The sequence below is a fragment of the Pygocentrus nattereri genome, chromosome 29 (genome assembly GCF_015220715.1).
Source record: "Pygocentrus nattereri isolate fPygNat1 chromosome 29, fPygNat1.pri, whole genome shotgun sequence".
NCBI lineage: Eukaryota > Metazoa > Chordata > Actinopteri > Characiformes > Serrasalmidae > Pygocentrus > Pygocentrus nattereri.
Window position 1 is genome coordinate 5315815 of NC_051239.1, and position 14079 is coordinate 5329893.

The window sequence follows — 14079 nt, forward strand, 5'->3', positions numbered from 1 at the left end:
AGCGTGCAATTTCCCACAATTCATGCGATTCTGTTACCCGTGAAATGACGGCATTAAGCCACTAGATTGCAGTCAATCAGATCTTTTAAGCTCTTGTGGGCCACATAAAATGACGGCAGGCCACATTTGGTCCGCGGGCCTTGAGTTTGACACATGTGCTCTAAGGTGATGAGGCAGAACAAGAAATGAAAAAGATGAAAAAAAGATGGAAAGAAAGGAGGGCAGAAAAAGTAACAAGGCTAGAACAGGGGTTGGCAACATGCGGCTCCAGAGCAGAATTCGATTTTTGAGTAAAAATAAAATAATACCCCTCTGCGGTAAAATAAAGCTTTGCTGAGCGCTCTAACACACACTTCTAACACAGTTATAACAATAAATGGCCTTAAACACTGAAATTAATGTAGAACTGCTAATTCACCAACTGATAAAACCTTAAAATTGGCAGGCAGACTGCTGGTCACATAGCAACGTAGACAACAATCTCACCTAACATAATGACAAAGAGGAGAAAGACTCAAGGTGAACATTCAGAAATCGGAGACTAATAGACACTCATTTGAATTTGTATGCACTCCAGCTGGTTTCCAGATATGTTTAATGTGCTTAGAGAAACTAACAACCACCAAAAAGGTAAAGGTTGAGACATTTTACACAATATCGTTCTACTTTTATGCAAAAGTTTCCTGCTGGAGATGTGAGAAACATGGCTACGACTGAGCGAAAAGCTTAAGGCAGAGCAAAATAAGTCTGCATGTTCATTTATATTACATTTCTAGTCTGTACCAGTACTACAGCACATACTGAGACACATTTACAGCCAAGATGGTAAAATGTTAAATCAGGCTATGTGTGTATTTGGTTAATGTGAGAATGCTTGTACTTACCAATTTGTTACTTCGAAATATGAAGTAGTTTATCATGTCTGTTATTTTACAGTGAAGCCTGTTTTTTTACAGTTCAAAATCCCTTAAAATCCCTGGCTTGTTACACACTCAGGCGTATTATTTAGTAGCTACAGGGACATCATTGCAAACTGAACTGAGCTTTTCTTTTGTTGTAGAAAGTCTGATCCACTCACACCAGCACAACACACACTAACACACCACCACCACGTCAGTGTTACTGCAATGCTGAGAATGATCCACCACCCAAGTAGTACCTGCGCTGTGAGGGTCCATGGGGGTCCTGACCACTGAAGAACAGGGTAACAGAGTATCAGAGAAACAGACGGACTACAGTCTGTAACTGTAGAACTACAAAGTGCAGCTATACAGTAAGTGGAGCTGATAAGATGGACAACAAGGAGGTGGTCATGATGTTATATCTGATCATTATGTATATATTACATAAAGAACGTAAGTCCTGATGTCTTGAAAAGGTATGAAAACAAGGCCTGCGTATGTGAGTACTGATGAAATAATTAAGCACAGGCTGTGCTCCCCAGTTTACAGGCAGGTGTTATTACAATGACAGAGGAGGGAGTGATCCTGACAATTAGAATATAAAATCAGGCCTGCCAGCACTGCAAATCAGCTCTACTGAATGGCCCAGTGTTGGAGAATGAGGCACATCAGAGGGACTGAAACAGCCCCCTTTTCTCCCTCCATAAGAACAATAGCTTATTGAACATCAGGCTGGGACAGCATTAGCCTGAATGTGATCAAACCACAATTAACAATCAAGCATTTGATTAAACTGCACTGCCTCTGCTACAGGAGTGTGTGTGTGCCTGTATCTAACCCTTTGTGGGGACCAAAGGCCCTCATTATGAGGGGGCAGCATTACAAATGTAGTTATGACAGTAAGATTTATTTTACAGGCCCTTTAGTTTTAGGTATAGTGTGAAGTGCCAGATAATTATTTTGGGTGGCATGATGGCGGGTTCCTAGGCAGTATATCTAAACTACACTGAGATGCCAAGTTCTGCATTTTTGTACATGAACAAAGGACACATGGTCTTACAAATACTATGTGGACAAAAATATCGGGGCACCTACACATTCCACTGAGCTTTTATGATGGTTTTATGGAGTCCCCCGTTGCAGCTGTAACAGCTGGGAAGTTTTCTACAGATTTTGGAGAGAGTCTGTGGGAATTTTTGCTCATTCACCCAGAAGAGCATTTGTGAGGTCAGACACTGGTGTTGGATGAGAGGGTCTGGCTCACAATCTGTGCTCTATTTCATCCCAAAGGTGTTTGGTAAATTTGAGGTCAGGACTCTGTGAAGGCCAGTCAAGTTCTTCCACAACAAACTCACCCAGCTATGACTTTATAGAGCTGATTTGTGCACTCAAGGCTCAGTCAAGCTGGAACAGAATAGGTTCTTCCCCAAACTGTTGGAGGCATTTAATTGTCCAAATTGTCTTGGTCTGCTGAAGCATTAAGATTTCTAAGGGTTCTGTGCCAACCCCTAAAAAGAAACCCATAGCATTATAGCATTATCCCTCCTCCACCAAACTTTGCAGCTGGCACAGTGCAGTCAGGCAGGTAACGTTCTCCTGGCATTTGCCAGAACCAGACTTGTGCATCAGACTGACAGATAAAGAGGTGTGATTCATCACTCCACAGAATACATTTCCACTGCTCCAGAGTCCGGTGGCAACATACTTTACTTTCCATTGTATCTTTCTGGTTTAGTGTATGATGTTACAGTGAAATGTAGTGTTAGCATCTTTGCATTGACCACCCTGGAACTTCAAATGTTTGAGATTGTTTTACTATTTCTAGCTTTATATCTAGAACCTGTCACGTTTGACGTCAGTTTAGTGTAATTTAGACTCTCTTGGTCCTTATTGTAATTTTTCCCAAAAATACTAATACGGCACTTTGGCAATGGCTCTCCACACTTATTTGGTTTTATACCTAGCTGTTGTTTGGCATTTCAGTGGAATTTAGTTAAACTGCAGGCAAAATAGCACTTGTAGTTATCTAGTACTAGTACCACATACTTACCAGGTTTATACCTAGAACATAAGGGATTGCAAAAGAAAACATCATACAAAATCTGTAGCAGCAAGAACATCTGGGTCACTGTTTTTTCCATAAACGCAAATTCAGTAGATAGATAGATAGATAGATAGATAGATAGATAGATAGATAGATAGATAGATAGATAGATAGATAGATAGATAGATAGATAGATAGATAGATGAAGTTAATTAATGAATAAATAAAAGAGTAAGACTGCTTAACGGTTAGATGTAGGTGTAGGTGACTGGCTTCAGTAGCACAGACGTCAATGGTCCTCCCCACAAAGACACAAACAAACAAATAAATAAATAAACAAGCACGCTAGCAGGGTCCCTGGTTGCTTGAGGGCCCTAGCAAAAAAACAGCCATGTGCCCGTTGCACGCAAGCTGTTCTCAAGGCCTGCCGCTCTTCCGGAACAGTCACTCAGGACAAAATGCTCGCCTGAGGGTCTTTGTGTGAGTGTGGATGTCCATGACGGTGAGCCAGATCATCAGAAGATCAGCACTGAGGGAACAGCGCGCTCGGCAGCAGATGCTCTGTGTGCTCCAAACAGACGATCCAGTAATGTTACCATCCTCCCATTACGCATCACATCTCGTCATACTACAGACCCAGAGAGAGGCCAAGAGCTCTCTCAGTGCTGGAGACTATCACTAATCCTAACATCCTAAGACAGAAACCTTATCTTTTCAGTCACAATGACAGCTTGAGTTAGCACTGAATTTAGGACAGTAGCCATTACAGAGCGACAGATCCTAAGGTAACCCCTTAAAAGGCAAAGGCCCACAGGCAGGCCCAAAGCTTTATTACACACTTCGATATCCTAACAACAGAACAAAAAGGCTTAGTGTCACTTGTGGTGAGTGATGAGGCTGGATGAAGCTCAAGTCAACTATAATAAACAAAACAAAGTAGAGCAAACACTGCAAAATAACAAACTACAACGTTTTAAACAAAGAAACATGTTAAATGAACGAAACACCCAGCAGGCATAAAATCACGGCGTGTAACAAAGTGACGGGTTCAGTCAACCAAGGACTGAAACTAAGGGCTTGATATAGGCTACAAACAACTGGGAACACCCGGGAGAGGGAGGGGACAGGAACTATAAACAGGTGGGAATCCTAATAGGGAAGGTGGGGGGAAAGAGGGCGGAGCAAAGAAAATAAAACAAAAACAAAAAGAGAGATTTTTTTTCTGTAATACAAACTTGTGAAAAATCGTCTATGTTATGTCTCAGGCTATAAGTCTACATAAGTCTACTTCAGGAAAAGAAAAGAAAAGAAAAGAAAAGAAAAGGTTAAACTGCTGCCGTTAACTAAACTTAGTCACTGTATTTATTCCATTGCTAATAAAATAAAATGAGTGAATTTTGCCATTTGTAAATGAACCATTAATATTGCCTTGTAAAAGACTGTCGATTACTGGCTGTCGTCTTTTATCCTCAATCAGGGCTACCCTGGGAACTCGGTTCAGCTCTGGACCACCCACTACAAACACACTGACCTCAGCCCCTTCACTCTTTCGACGCATAAATGCATAATACATAATAAGACTGGTAGAATAAGGACCACCAAGAAACAAAAAAGTAACTGCATTCTTATAAATGCACCCAGACACCGCATTAAAAACAGACAGTATATGGCCAAAAGTATGTGGACCCACATGAGCTAATTTGCTGTACCATTCCAAAATCATTGGTGCTAATAAGGAGGTTACACCAACACCCCCCCACCCCACCCCCCCACCGTTCTCATCATTTTAAAGAACAAGTTTCTGCTGCTCCAGAGTCCAGTGGTGGTATGTTTTACACCACTCCAGGCGACACTTGATATTGCACATAGTGATCTTAGGCTTGTGTACAGCTGGTTGTCCATGGAAACCCATTTTATGGCCTCCTGCTACACAGTTCTTGTGCTAATGTTGTTTCCAAAGGCAGTGGAACTCTGTAGTGAGTGATGAAACAAAGAACAGACTGTTTTTATATAGTCCTGCTCTTCGAGTTTGTGTGGTGTACCACTTTATGCCTGAGCTGCTGTTGGTCCTAGATGGTTTCACAATAATAGCACTTACAGTTGTCTGGGGCAGATCTAGCAGGACGGAAATTTCACTGGCAAAGGTGGCATCCTATGACGGAGCCATTGGTACGACTCATTCTACTGCCACTGTTTGTCTACGGATACTGCAAGGCTATGTGCAAAGAGTGTGGCTGAAACACCTGAACTCAATAATTAGGATGGATATCCACATACATTTGTCCATAGAGTGTAACCTTTATAGATTCCACTACATTCAGTAAAACAACATATTTTCTCGAATGGTTCTGCACTCATTACCTAATATTTTGTCAATGCTTGTTAGTGATTCATTTCTCAGCTAGCAAGTTATTATCTGACTGAGCTGGCTAACCTAGCCAGCTAGCGAACAAGGCAAAAGTCTCACAGACTCTGAAATCTGAACTCACCCCTTGGGCAGTTCGGCCCACCAGGAATCCTCCTGGTCCCTCCAATGGCCACTCCGTCCCTGCCCTTAGAGTTGTGTTGTCTGTAAAAGCTGGAATAAATGCGAATTGGTGAGTCAATGGGAAGCAAGTGTGGCGAAGTGCTCCAGTTTTCTGCCTTAAAATCTTTCATTTCTCTCTTCCACTCTCTCTCTCTCATTCTCCCTCTCTCTCAGCCCATCTCTCTGGGAGGAGATGAGGTCACTCGCAGGCCGTTCCTGTCAGTAATTGAAAGCTCCTGAATCTGACAAACCTTTCAAATGAGGACGAGAAGGTGCCACATCTTTCATCTCCTAATACTTCCACTTTAATCCCAATTCAAAGCCACACTGAAAGACAGAGCAGAGGGCCTGCATTAACACTCCTCTTCTAATCTAACTGCTCTTCAGACCGAGCGCCTGCTGTTAGGGGATATTTCTGCTCCAGCCCCGCTGCAGAAATCGTAATTTCTGCGGGAAATTTCCTGATGGGAAACGCACTGAGATAATCACAGCTCTGTAAAATCAGAGAATATCTAGAAACGAGCATTTCGAAAATCCAGGCTACAGCATTCAGCCATTAAGAGGCTCTTTATGAGTCTTTTATATTATTATTGGCTCAGGGTTTAACAGCAACTGTGATTTCAATATGTTGTTACTGTATATCAGATCATTACTGACAAGTCAATGCATTTGCATGAATGGAATGGAGACTGAGTGGAGACTTCCTCTCTGAGAGATTAATAACAAAGCCCAGGCCATGGTTCCTCAATCTGAACCTCTGCTGCCCTCTAGTGTAAAGATGCAAGTGTTGGAAAATAAGATTATATACACCAACTAGGCACAACATCATGACCACCTCCTTGTTTCTACACTCACATCTTATCAGCTCCACTTACTGTAAAGCTGCACTCTGTAGTTCTACAGTTACAGACTGTAGTCCATCTGTTTCTCTGATACTCTGTTACCCTGTTCTTCAGTGGTCAGGACCCCCATGGACCCTCACAGAGCAGGTACTATTTGGAGGGTGGATCTCAGCACTGCAGTAACACTGACGTGGTGGTGGTGTGTTAGTGTGTGTTGCGCTGGTATGAGTGGATCAGACACAGCAGTGCTGCTGGAGTTTTTAAACACTGTGTCCACTCACTGTCCACTCTATTAGACACTCCTACCTTGTCGGTCCACCTTGTAGATGTAAAGTCAGAGACGACAGCTCGTCTGCTGCTGCACAGTTTGTGTCTGTCATCCTCTAGACCTTCATCAGTGGTCACAGGACGTGTGAGTGAGCATGAGTAATTTGTGTTTTTGTTTCTGCAGTCTGCTGTAGAAACTGTTCAAACTCACTGGTCAGTCAGCAGAAATGTCCTTTCACATTCACACTTGTTCCTCTTCCTGCTCCTCCAGTACTTTTCCAGCTGGTCATATTCCTTTATTCCTGACACAACCATTACATGGGATTACTTCACTCTAATCTAACACACCTGGTCCAGATAATCAAGGTCTGAACTCCAGGATGGCTGATCTCCAGGACCAGGATTGAGCACCCCTGGTCTAGACCCCTGTAAATAATGGGACGACAGGGTGAAACCTACATCTCGGGCAACTGGATGGGGACCAACTGATGGAGTCTGTAACTGTAGAACTACAAAGTGCAGCTATACAGTAAGTGGAGCTGATAAAGTGGACAATGAGAGTAGAAACAAGGAGGTGGTCATGATGTTAGGCTGGATCGGTGTTCATGCAATACTTGTTAGGTCAACCTACTTTCTGTGTACGCTCATTGTCCATTTTGTCAGGTCTAATTACTGTGAAAAGAAAAACCAGCCTTTTATTTATTCATTTTGTTTCCACTTAAAACAGCCTTTAATTACAAGGTATTCATTATTCAGAGGAATTGGAGTGGAGTAGAAAGAAGAAAGGCCAGTTAATCAAGTTTCTCTCCATAAAGCTGCTCACAGCAAGTCAAGGGTTGGCTGAGAATTTGAAAACTTCTAATTGTGAATAAATCATTTTGCATACAGAATGAAAAGAAATAACAATGTACTCCAGAGGCTTTTTAGTAAAGTTATTATCATAACAAATAATATCTTTAAGCTTAAAGGAACAAGTCATTTTGACAGGGTTAAGCATGTCAGCACATAAATTGGACCAAATTCTGATTCACAGAAGGAGCAAGAGCTACCCATGTCTACAAATTTGGAAATAACGGAATTCGCAGGGTAGATATTATAACAGTCAGGATTGCACAGTGGCCACCAGCCCAGTTCATGGCCACGTTTCACGGTTCACATTTTGCATGGATTGCCTGAAGCCTGTAGTGAAAATTATCACTATAGCTACACAAAACTGTAGCAGCTACAGCTATTAGCTACAAAAATGTATAGTTAGCTACAAAAAGTAGCACGTTACTTAGCTACTCCCCCATCCCTGCCTACATTACACTGACTAAGTGTCCAGTTCATGTTAGCAAGTAGGGAGTCCAGATCCATCCATCTATTGGGGTGAAGTGAAAAAATCCCAATGTATTTTCTCTGAGACAGGCTGCCTTTTTACTTTCATCCACCCAAACCCAAACTCTGCACTTAATTCTTCACCTCTTTTGTTTCATATCCTATCAATCATTGAAGTAAATATCTCATTTTGGAGAATTTGTTAGGATAATCATGGACCGCTGACTAACTCCTCATCCACAACTACGCCAAACATCCCAATGACACACATAGCTTTGCAAAAATGATCACATCAGATTACTCCTACACTCCCTGAGACCTTGCTGTGTGACCTTCTGGTAAGACATTCCAGCACAGCCGCCATGTACTTTCGCTTCTCCATTATCAATACCAAAAGTCCCGTATAAAGCATGTTTGCTATTTTTGATTATGGTATTCACACATTCAGATTTCTAAATTTTGCATATACCACAGAAATTTCCTAGGGGAGCTACAGGGTGTGCTATGGCTGTCCTAAGGGTAGTTACAACACCCTCAGGCCCCTGCCTGGTGCCGCCCATGGTTATCATGAATAACATGGCTGTGATTCACTGTAGGCACAGACTGAAGTAGGTCATCACAGCCATGAATGCATTTGCGAGAGCACAAGACCTCCAGTGCCGTATTGCTTTTATACCGCATTTCTGCACAATAAAGAAAACAGCAAAGCAACAAATGCCCTCCACCAACAAAGTAGTACCTGTTTTATGGATGGAGCGGTGCCTTTGGCCCTTTATGCTCACTACCCACATTGCAAATTATGCAAGGGCCCTCTAACTCATGTGATTCTGTTCTGTAAAGATCGACTTATTCTTAGACCTACAGATGGAGCAGACTGGTTTAAAGAAGGGAGGATTGTAGGGGAGCACTGGTCAGGTGTGACTGTGTGGCAGTTGCAAATGGTTCACATGGCTCACGGGTCAGATAGGAGGACCCCTTTGCAGAATTTTGCCCCAGGGAGCTCAGGACCTTTACACAGGGTCTGCGTAAAACTGGCGCAATATCAGGTTCAGCACGGTTTTTCGAAAACATGCCAGATTAACCTGAATGTATTTCTGTTCCCATCCAGTCAGAGAATCCTATCCTGTTAGTTTCTTCTGCCTAATGGGTCTGTACCTAGACCTGTACTATGGACATTCTTTAAGAAGACGTCATGAATCTGATGTAAAGTTTTTTGTAGGACTTTTCTCAAAAGCACGTTTAAGAAAAAAGTTAAGAAGTTAGGAAGATATTGGGGAATGAGGCCCGGTGTGTTTTAAACCACCTCATACACCTTTAGGGCACCTGCTCTCAGATAAATGCAACAAATCTCTCTTTTATGCTTATGTAAAATTGCAAGTGGACAGAGATGTGGACTCGAGTCATATGACACAGAGTCAAGTCAGACATGAGTCACGAATTTGATGAGTTTAGACTTGAGAAAATTGAGAAAGGTTTGGGACTTTGACTTCAGCACCCCTGACTCAGACTCTATCTATCTATCTATCTATCTATCTATCTATCTATCTATCTATCTATCTATCTATCTATCTATCTATCTATGTTTTGTATTTTTCTACAGCTGCGTGCCAAAACCATGAGATTCAATAGGGTATAAAAATAAACTGTAATCTCTGGCAATGATCTACTCTCAGAGAAGGCAGAGTTGCTGACAGAGCTCTTTTGGACTGTAGTTTTAATTGTAGTACTTTGTACTTTTGAATTGCTGCATCTCTATATAATCAAAGAGCATTTAATATCAGTTGTGTTGCTTTTCAGGGATTATCAACCAGAGAAAAACTGGTTCAGTGCTGATAAACAGTGCTTTGAAGCTAAATCACTGGGTTTGCCTGTATAAATAAATAGCCTTGATAAGGCTCAGCCAGCTAAAACAAGGGTCCAATAACATTTGTTATAAGCCACTCACATCAAATGATACGAATCACCAAGAGCTTACGAATCACCAAGAGCTTACGAATCACCAAGAGCTTACGAATAATATAAACAGATTAACTTCGTCAGAAATTTCTCAGTGGACATAAAAAAACTTTCTACAATTAATCACAAAGAAAATATGAAATACTGATGAACTGGGTGCCATTAAGGCTGTTATTATGGGATATTAAAAACATACAATTGATTAAAATTATTTTCTTCAATTGCTCTATCAGCTTAGTAATTAATTTGCAATATAAAAATGCTAAACAAGGTATCTGCATCATTTGTTTCCTGAAGTCGGTGAAAGGTGAATTTCCTTACATACACCTATATAATGTCCTACCAAGTCCTGATTTTGACTTGGACTTGGTCAGCTTTATTCTCAAACTCAGCTTTACACATTAAACTCAGCTACTAAGTTGAGTAGAGCTGTGTGTCGTACCTTCCTGCGTCAAACCTTCCACCATAGTACCAGTTCCCAAGAAAGCAACCATCACAGGATTGAATGACTATAGACCCGTTGCATTGACCTCTGTAGTCATGAAATCCTTTGAGAGACTGGTGCTCTCCCACCTGAAGAACATCACAGATCCTCTACCAGACCCCCTGCAATTTACATACCGAGCAAGCAGGTCGGTGGACGACACAATGAACATGGGACTCCAGCTTATACTCCAACATCTTGAACACCCAGGAACATATGCAAGAATTCTGTTCTTGGACTTCAGCTCAGCGTTTACTACGATCATCCCAGAACAGCTACACAACAAACTACTCCAACTCAGCGTGCCAAGCCCACCTGCCAGTGGATCACCAACGTCCTCACTGGCAGAAAGCAGCAGGTGAGGTTGGGAAAGTTCACCTCAAATACTCAGGTCATCAGTACAGGTGCTCCACAGGGTTGTGTCCTCTCACCATTGCTCTTCTCTCTGCACACGAACGACCGTACCTCCACAGACCCCTCAGTCAAAATCTTGAAATATGCAGATGACACTACAGTCATCGGTGTCATCCGAGATGGTGATGAGTCTGCTTACAGACGGGTGGCTGATCAGGTGGTCCTTTAGAGCAGGTACAATAACCTGGTGCTGAACACAGCAAAAACAGTGGAGATGACAGTGGACTTCAGGAGGAGCCCTCCAGCCCTGCCATTGCTCACCATCCTGGACAGAACTTTGGTGGCAGTGGAGTCCTGCAAGTTTCTGGACACAACAATCACCAGGGACCTGAAGTGGGACAGAAACATCAGCTCCATCATCAAGAGAGCCCAGCAGAGGATGTACTTCCTGCGTCAGCTGAGGAAGTTCAACCTGCCCCAGGAGCTGATGGTGCGGTTCTGCACAGCCATCATAGAGTCTGTCATCACCACGTCCATCACAGTGTGTGGCAGCTCAGCCACCAAGCATGACCTCCACAGACTGCAGCACATCATCAGGTCTACAGAGAGGACAATTGGGGTTAAGCTGCCTACACTGCTGGAACATCATGCCTCTAGAACCAGGAGGCATGCAGAGAAGATCTCCACAGACCCTCCTCACCCCGGACACCACCTGTTTCAGCTCCTTCCCTCAGGCCGGCGCTTCAGCCAGGTGAGGATCAGGACATCCAGGCTACAAAGGAGCTTCTTTCCATAAGCCATCACTCTCTTAAACAGTTAAATATTACATATAGACAATATTCCAGCTTCAAACTGCACTTCTACATATACTCATATATAGTATCAAATCCAACTCCATCCTCTGGAACTGCCGTCTCAGACCAGTGTTTGTTCTAGCATCTGACTGACCTGCCATATTACCCCACCTATCTGACTGTCAGCTCACTGATCCCTTTCTCTGGCACTATACACCCTTTAACTGCTGCTGCACTCGGCACTTTAACTTTAGACTCATACTTTGTACAATGTAAGGTTTACAGGTACACTCAAAAAAATGATTCAGCGGGTCAGTAAATATTACTCAATTAAAAATGTGTTTTTTAGTCAAAATACTAAGTAATGGGGATTACTTGGTCTTTATGAGTTTCATATTTAATTTATTCTAGTAAATTGTTAATAAAAAATATAAAGTGTATGTTTTACTTAATATATTCCGTTCATTCTACAAGCGTTTTGTAGCTTCTGGGAAAACGAGGAATAAATAAGTTTTTTTTACTCAAATACTGTTTACTCTCGCGCATGCGTAAATGAACGGATGAGGCGTTGAAGAGAACAGCGAGGGAGGCAGAGGTTGGTCCAAAGTTGGCGAAGCTCCACGTAAGTTGAACTTTAACTAATTGTTTTTCAACTGTTTTAGTAACAGAATAGCAACGAATACAGTATTGGTGTTGTCATTATTATTCATTCACTTTCTTGGCATCACGTTCATGTGTACTTAAGCTAAAAGTAGGTAGGTTTCACATCCAGCTGAATGCCGTGGTGATCAATGGCCGCCAAAGCTGAACCTTAGTTCAGACATGTCCAACTTGTCGGGCGATGTTTACCTACCTTGCTGCCCACTGTATATATTTTACAGTGGTTTGAGTAACAGGTTGATAGTTTTTGCTAATGCTTATAGTTCCTCTTTGTTTAGCAGCCTTGGCAGTGTAAAATGTGTCTTAATTAATTCAACTTTTTGTCCTAGGTAATCTTACATGAACTGGTCATGTAAAATCTGTAGCTTTAATGCATCTAGAAGAGTAGAACTGCTGAAGCACTACAGATTGAAGCATGGACGTGGGGGTCATAGCCAGTCAGTACCATGTTTATACTGTGATTGCCCCTGTTCTTTCAAGACATGGAATGCCCTGAAGTCACATTTGTCTCGTGCACATTCTGACTCAGTAAACCCGGAGACAACTCTGAGATTTCAGTGTCAAGTTTGTAACTCTTGTAGTTTCAACACAGAAAAGCAGTATTTTGAACACATTGGATTTCATCTGAGAAGGCAGGAAGTAGCAACTTGTGCATTTCAAGGCTGTGATTTTAAGACAAACATATATTCAACTTTTTCCTCTCATCGAAGCAGAAAACATAATTCATACTCAATTCATGATTCTAAAACTACAATCCTCCATCCAGTAAGTAGTCCTGTTGAGGACAGTGAAGTTGTTCTTGAGGATGACTGTACTCCTGAGTGCTTAGTTGAAGAATCAGAAGATTTATCCAAAGTGATTTTGGATAAACTTGGTCGACTCTTTCTAAAATTGGAAAGCATTTTCAGTGTGTCAAATAAGTGTATTGATGAGATCATTGAAGAGCTTCACTTCTTATCAGGTTCTGCATCAAGTCCCATCATAAAAGAAGTCATAAAGTCCACATTAACAAAGTATGATTGTGGTGTTGAGAATTCAGTGATTTCAGATCTGGTGAAAGACCTTTGCAACTTAAATCCTCTAAGTTCAGCTCTTGGAGTAGATGGACCTTTCAACACTTCTTATAAGAGAAGACAGTTCTTTAAGGAACAGTTCTCCGTTGTAGAACCAATTGAATACATTCTTGATGAACAAAAGAAGAGAACATACCAGTATGTTCAAATTTTGCAGTCTTTGACTCGCATATTAAAAAGGAATGATATCCAGGAGAACATATAAAAAAAAAACCACACATTCTGAGTGGAAATCAGGTTCTCTGTATGAGACTTTGTTTGACGGCTCTCATTTCAAAGAAAATGACTTTTTCAGTCAAGAAGAATTGAGACTTGGCCTCATTCTGTATATTGATAACTTTGAGATATGTAATCCTCTCGGAACATCTCGTAAGAAGCATAAAGTTACTGCAGTTTACTGGGTGTTGGCAAATGTTCCATCGCAATCAAGGTCTAAACTGACATCCATTTATCTGGCCATCCTTTGTAAGGCAGAAGATACTAAGAAATATGGATTTCAGAACATTCTGGAGCCATTGCTAACAGACATTCGAAACTTGGAAGTGCATGGGCTGTACATTCCGAGTTTAGGGAAGTTCATTAAAGGCACAGTGCTAAGTGTTGTGGCAGATAATCTTGGGGCCCATTCATTGGCTGGATTTATTGAGAACTTCACAGGATCACACATCTGTAGATTTTGTCTTGGAGAGCGCTCTCAGTTCCAGATAAAAGAGGTGCGATCTGGTGCATTTCAACTTAGGACTAAAGAGGAACATAACTTGCATGTTCAGACAGCACTGGGAAATCCTTCACAAACACATTGCTATGGAGTGAAAAGGCAGTGTGCCATTACTGAGAAACTGGGATATTTTCATGTTGC